This window comes from Muscardinus avellanarius (assembly GCF_963383645.1).
Source record: "Muscardinus avellanarius genome assembly, chromosome: 10".
NCBI lineage: Eukaryota > Metazoa > Chordata > Mammalia > Rodentia > Gliridae > Muscardinus > Muscardinus avellanarius.
The window spans coordinates 64,599,638-64,605,680 of NC_137796.1; positions in this window are offsets into that span (position 1 = coordinate 64,599,638).

Genomic DNA, 6,043 nt, shown 5'->3' on the forward strand with positions numbered 1-6,043 from the left:
ATTGATTGCAAATCATGTTCAGTTGTACCGGCCTGTGAATCTAGTCACTCCAGAGACTGAGGCAGGAGGACAGCAAGTTTCAGGTCAGCCTGAGCAATTTAGGGAGAGCCTGTCTCACAATAAATAAATAGGAAGGGCTGGAACATAGCTCAGTGGTGGAGCTCTTGGCTAACATGCATGAGGCCCTGGTTTCAATTCCCAGCACTGTGGTGAAAAAAAAAAAAAAAGAGTATTTGTGTCAGTGCTATTAATAAATCCGTCTAAATTTAGAAATATTGAAGCTGGGTGTGGTGGTATAGGCCTGTAATCCCAGTACTTGGGAGAGAAAGATCCCAGATTCCAGGCCAGCCTCAGCAACTTAATAAAAGCCTCTTTCAAAATGAAAAATAAAAAGGGAAGCCAGGCGTGGTGGCGCACACTTGTAATCTCACCATTTGGGAGGTTAAGACCGGAGGATGGCGGTTCGCGGACAGTCTCTGCTACTTAGGCCCTTTGCAACTTAGTGAGATCCTATTTCAAAAACTAAAGAACAAAAATAGGGCAGGGGCTGTAGCTCAGAGCCCCTGGGTTCCATCCCCAGACCCACAAAAAAGAAAATTAAATTAAAATTGCCGGGCGTGGTGGCTCAAGCTTGTAATCCCAGCATTCAGGAGGCTGAGACCGGAGGATCGCGGTTCCAGGACAGCCTCAGCTACTTAGTGAGGCCCTCTGCAACTCAGTGAGACCCAGTTTCAAAATAAAGAATAAAAAATAGGGCAGGGGGTATAGCTCGGAGGTCAAAGGCCCCTGGGTTCCATCCCCGGACCTGCAAAAATTAAATAAATAAATAAAATTAAAAGGGGTTAGGAGTGTAGCTCAGAGGTAGAATGTTCCTGGATTCAATCCTACGTGTCAAAATAAATAAGTTTAGGAAAATTGAAAACCCTCAATGGATCCAGGCATGGCAGTGCATGCTTGTAATCCTAGTACTTGGGAGGCTGAGACAGGAGAATCACAGGTTCAAGGACAACCTCAGCAATTTAGTGAGACTCTCAGCAGCCTAGTGAGACCCTGTTTCAAAACAAAACAAAACACAAGGGCTGGGGGGTGTAACTCGGAGACAGAATTCCCCTTGCGTTCAAATTCCAGTACCACCAAAAAACAAAACAAAGAAACAAAAAAACTAACCAAACATAAAAGAATGATAAGGATTTATTAAAATTAAAATAGGACCAAAGCACATTCCAAATTCCCACACATTCTGGAAAATGCATTTCTGTGTGTGTGTGTGTGTGTGTGTGTGTGTGTGTGTGTGTGTGTGTGACACTGAGGATTGAACCCAGAGACATTCTTCTACCTCTGAGCTAAATTTCCAGCCCAATTTTATTCCAGGATCTCACTATGTTTTGGAGGGTCTTGCTAAGTTGTTGAGACTGTCTTCAAACCTGGTATCCTCCTGCGTCAGCCTCCCAAGTACTGGGATTGCAAGCTTGGGCCACCATGCCCAGCTCAGGAAAATTTTTTATTTATTTATTTATTTATTTATTTATTTATTTATTTATTTTGCGGGTCTGGGGATGGAACCCACGGGCATTCGACCTCTGAGCTACACCCCCTCCCCTGCCCTATTTTTTATTCTCTATTTTGAAACCACGTCTCACTGAGTTGCAAAGGGCCTCACTAAGTAGCTGAGGCTGTCCGCGAACCGCGATCCTCCGGTCTCAGACTCCCAAATGCTGGGATTACAAGCGTGCATCACCAAGCCTGGCTTGAATTTATGATCCTTCTCCCCAGGTCTCCTCAGAGCTGGGATTACAGGCCTGCACCACTTTACCCAGCAATATTTTAGATACTTGATAGATTATTGGCTTTTAGGGCACAGAAGGGCATCCCAACAAGAATGTTGATATGAATATGCTTCGGTTGAGAGGAAATTAGGCACCAATAGGTAGCAGTCACGGGTAGGTTGCTGTAAAGGGCTTTTTTTTTTTTTTTTTTTTTTGCAGTACTGGGGATTGAACCCAGGGGCATACTACCTCCGAGCTATACCCCCAGCCCCATTTTTTATTCCTTATTTTGAAACAGGGTCTCACTGAGTTTCAAGGGCCTCTCACTAAGTAGCTGAGGCTGGCAGAGAACCTGAATCCTCCTGTCTCAGCCTTCCAAATACTGGGATTACAGCGTGCACCACCACACCCGTTTTTATTTTTATTTTTTATTTTTTGGCAGTAGTAGTGATTAATCATTCATTTAGTGGTACTTAAAATTGAACCCAGAGGTCTTCTAACACTGAGCTACATCCCCAGCTGCCCCCCTTTTTTTGTGATACTGGAGATGAAACCCAGGGACGTTCTACCTCCGAGTCACACCCCAGCACAGCCCCATTTTTTATTCTTGATTTTGAAACAGGGTCTCACTAAGTTGCAGAAGGTCTCACTAAGTTGCTGAGGCTGGCCGTGAACCTGCGATCCTCCTGTCTCAGCCTCCCAAGTACTGGAATCACAAGCATGTGCCTCCACGCCCAGCTTCCCCAGCACCTTTTTATAATTTTTCATTTTGAGATAGGGCCTCCCAAAGTTGCTCCGGCTAGTCTTGAATTTGCCATCCTCCTACCTCAGCTTTCTGAGAGGTTGGGATTACAGGAATGTGCTAAAGACAATTATATTTAAATTTTGTTGAATGATTGACTAAATGCCCAGGTAATGGAATAACTTCCTTCTGGATACTTCAGTGTTTATTTGGAGTTATATACAATAGCAAGTTGTTTACAATTACCGAGCAGACATGGAGCCAAAAGTTAGAAAGACCTTCAGCAATTTTGGGAGACTTTTAAAATTAAAAAGGGAGCCGGGCGTGGTGGTGCACACTTGTAATCCCCGTGCTTGGGAGGCTGAGGCAAGAGGATCGCACAGGTTCGAAGCCAGCCTCAGCTACTTAGTGAGGCTCTCAGCAATTTAGTGAGACCCTGTTTCCAAATAAAATATAAAATAGGTCTGGGAGTATAGCCCGGGGGTAGAAAGCCTCTGGATTCCACCCCCAGTACCACCAAAATAATAAAAAATAAAATTAAAAAGGAGCGGGACATCATGGCACACACTTGGGAGGCTAAGGCAGGATCACAGTTCAAAACCAGACTCGGTAAACTTACTGAGGCTTCTGCAACCTAATGAGACCCTGTTTTCAAATAAGAAATAAAAAATGGGATGGGGGTGTAGCTTGGAGGTAGAATGCCTCTGGATTCAATTCCCAGTAACCTCCAAAGGTAAATAAATAAAAATAAAAAATAAAAAAGGGCTGGGAATGTAGCTCAGTGGTAGAGCATTCAATCTTCAGTTTCATAAAAAAAAAATCCAAAAAAATTTTAGTGGCGCTGGGGATTAAATTTTGTCTTAATTTGTGAAGGTGAGTCTGACCTAGGTTGGCTAAGATAAAATTAAGCAGGGTGGGTCAGGGTGGAGTCGGGAGAGGGTGGGGGAGTGGTCTCTAATCCTCTCCCAGTCCTGAGGCGAAGGGGCTCTCAGGTATATAAAAGCCGGTTTCTACCTTCTGCTTCGGGAAGAGGCGCTCAGGGGTAAGTATTTACTTGTCTCTTCTCCTTTATAACTTTTCCTGATTCATACACTATCTTATGTACTAAAATTCCTAGCTTTTTTACCAGCACCTACCCGGGATAGTTTAACCAGCTGTCTTCTTGGGCCCATGATCTCTGGTTTGGTGGGCACCAGAGGCCCAACTGTACCAGAGAGTGGGAAGCTTTTTCTATTTGCAGGACGTATCTACACAAGGCCGACTTCTGAATCAACGCCATCTGCAGTTTTAATTCTGCCTCTTACTCAATTCTTAGTCGGGGGACATCACAGAGCCATGGTCTGGGTAAGTGGACGTCTCTTAGCACCTGCACATGAGACATCTCAATCTGTGCCACTCAAACTGTGGGGGCACTTTTTTGTACTATAAAGAAAAGTGCCGCCAGTTTTTGAGTGTTACCGGTTGAGAACACCCGCCCGGGAATCTCTGGTTTATGTGTTCCTACCTCTAGGGTTGGGTTTGGATCTGAACGGGAGCACGTTTCCCAGGCTGTGGGCTCAGCACGGCCCAGTCTGCCACACTCAAATGTGGAAGCGCTCTTCTGAGTTCTAAGCGGAAAGTGCTACGACATTTGAGTGTGGCCGGAAGGCGCCATTCAAGGAGCCCCCAACGTAGCTGTCGGGAAGAAAAGAGCGTTGGGGTTCTAGCATTTCTTTTCCAGAGCAAGGTAAATTGATCGCCATCAATACCTTGGGCCAGAGGCAGGGCTGGGAGCCTGGATTACTTATTGCGAAGTGCGGGTTGAAATACTAGGCTCTAGGTTCACGCCCTAGGCATAGTTTGTGGCCCTGCCTACGGCAGGCTTACCTGGAAAAGCTACCAAGATACTTAAAGTGTGGCCACGTGGTTGCTTCATGGCTCAGTACTTTGACCTGCCTTATTGAAATAAGCCAGGAGCAGGAGTCATGACTGGATTCTAGCCCCAGCACTGAAAAGGTACCCCCGTTTTTCCCAATACTAAGGACCAAATCCAGGCCTTCCTGCCAACTACTAATGTACTAATGTACGCCCAATTCCAGTTCGATCTGTTTCAGGCAACAGTAAACTTTTGTCGAACCAGCATTTCCTGGAACAGGCTGCCTTCCATCAAGAAACCACTCGCATGCTGGTCCTCAAAATGGAAGCCCTTGCCTGCCTATTGTCTGCCCTGGAAAGTGCTTCCATTTTGTGGGTCAGCGTCTGAGGAATACATCCAGCTGGGACCCTGCAACCTGCTTCCCTGGGTTTCCTTGGTTTCATCACCACCCTGTTCCCGACTTAATGGTAAGACCATTCCTCCCCCTAAAATGTAAAGCGTGTTTTGTGTTTCTAGGGTTTGGCTGCAAGACACGTTTATCTTTAAGTGTTATTTTGTATTGGATATTCATTGTATTAGGATAAATTAGCCACTAGAGGGGACTGGGTGGGGAATGTTTTAAGAGGCTTAGCCAATTAGCATCTAAAAGTGATCCTGGTGGCCAGTGCTGGCTGTTAATCTCTCTTAATCTCCCCCCTTGGCACAGAGGGAACAAGGCCAGGCCTGTGGAAGCTGACAAGTCTAGTAAACCCAGCTTTCCCATGGTTGGAGCTAGCCTAGGGCCTTAGGACCATTGGTGCAGCTGAACCAGTCTCTCTGGGTCTACACAGGTTTTTGCCACCCACCCTAACATCTCAAGACTTATTTTCAAGCTTTAAAAAATCTCAGGATTCAGCTGAGTTTCCCGAGTAGCTGAGGCAGCATTCCATATCCCTCAAGTTTTCCTGGTGCAATAAATGAACGCTGGACTCTGCCACAACCAGACCCCCTAACCAGAACATTTGTCTTCAATAAATGAACAATAAACTCTTGTTTTGGACTTTTGCTTGTTGCTGTTTGGGTTTGTTTTGGACTTACATTAATGTTTAAATCTTAGTCTTGGCTCAACTTTGGGAAAAGTACCACGGGTGGGTTGGATTTATCAATGAGTGGTGGGAGGGTTTGGGGTCCAGTAGGAAATTGGAGCCTATAGGCTACATGTGACATTCCTATAATTCCGGTTGTAGGAGTGGCCTGGGGTGGAATCTAGGAGGGCTCCCTGGGCAAAAATGTCTAGCACCTGTCACGTGGAGGCTCAAACAGGACAATTAGACCCTGTTTTGAAGCTAGGTGTAGTGGTGCACACTTGTAATCCCAGCCTTTAAAAGGCTAAGACCCGGAGGAACCCACAGGTTCGAAGCCAGCCTCAGCTACTTAGTGAGGCTCTCAGCAACTTAGTGAGACCCCTTATTTCCAATAACATAAAATAGGGCTGGGAATATAGCCCAGAGGCAGAAAGCCTCTGAGTTCCCCCCAGTACCACAAAAAGACAAATATGGTTGAGAGCCGGGCGTGGTGGTCCATGCTTATAATCCCAGCATTCGGGAGGCTGGTATCAGGATCACGGTTTGCAGTCAGTCTCAGCTACTTAGGGAGGCCCGGTTTCAAAATAAATAGGCCAGGGTGTGGCTTGGAGGTAGA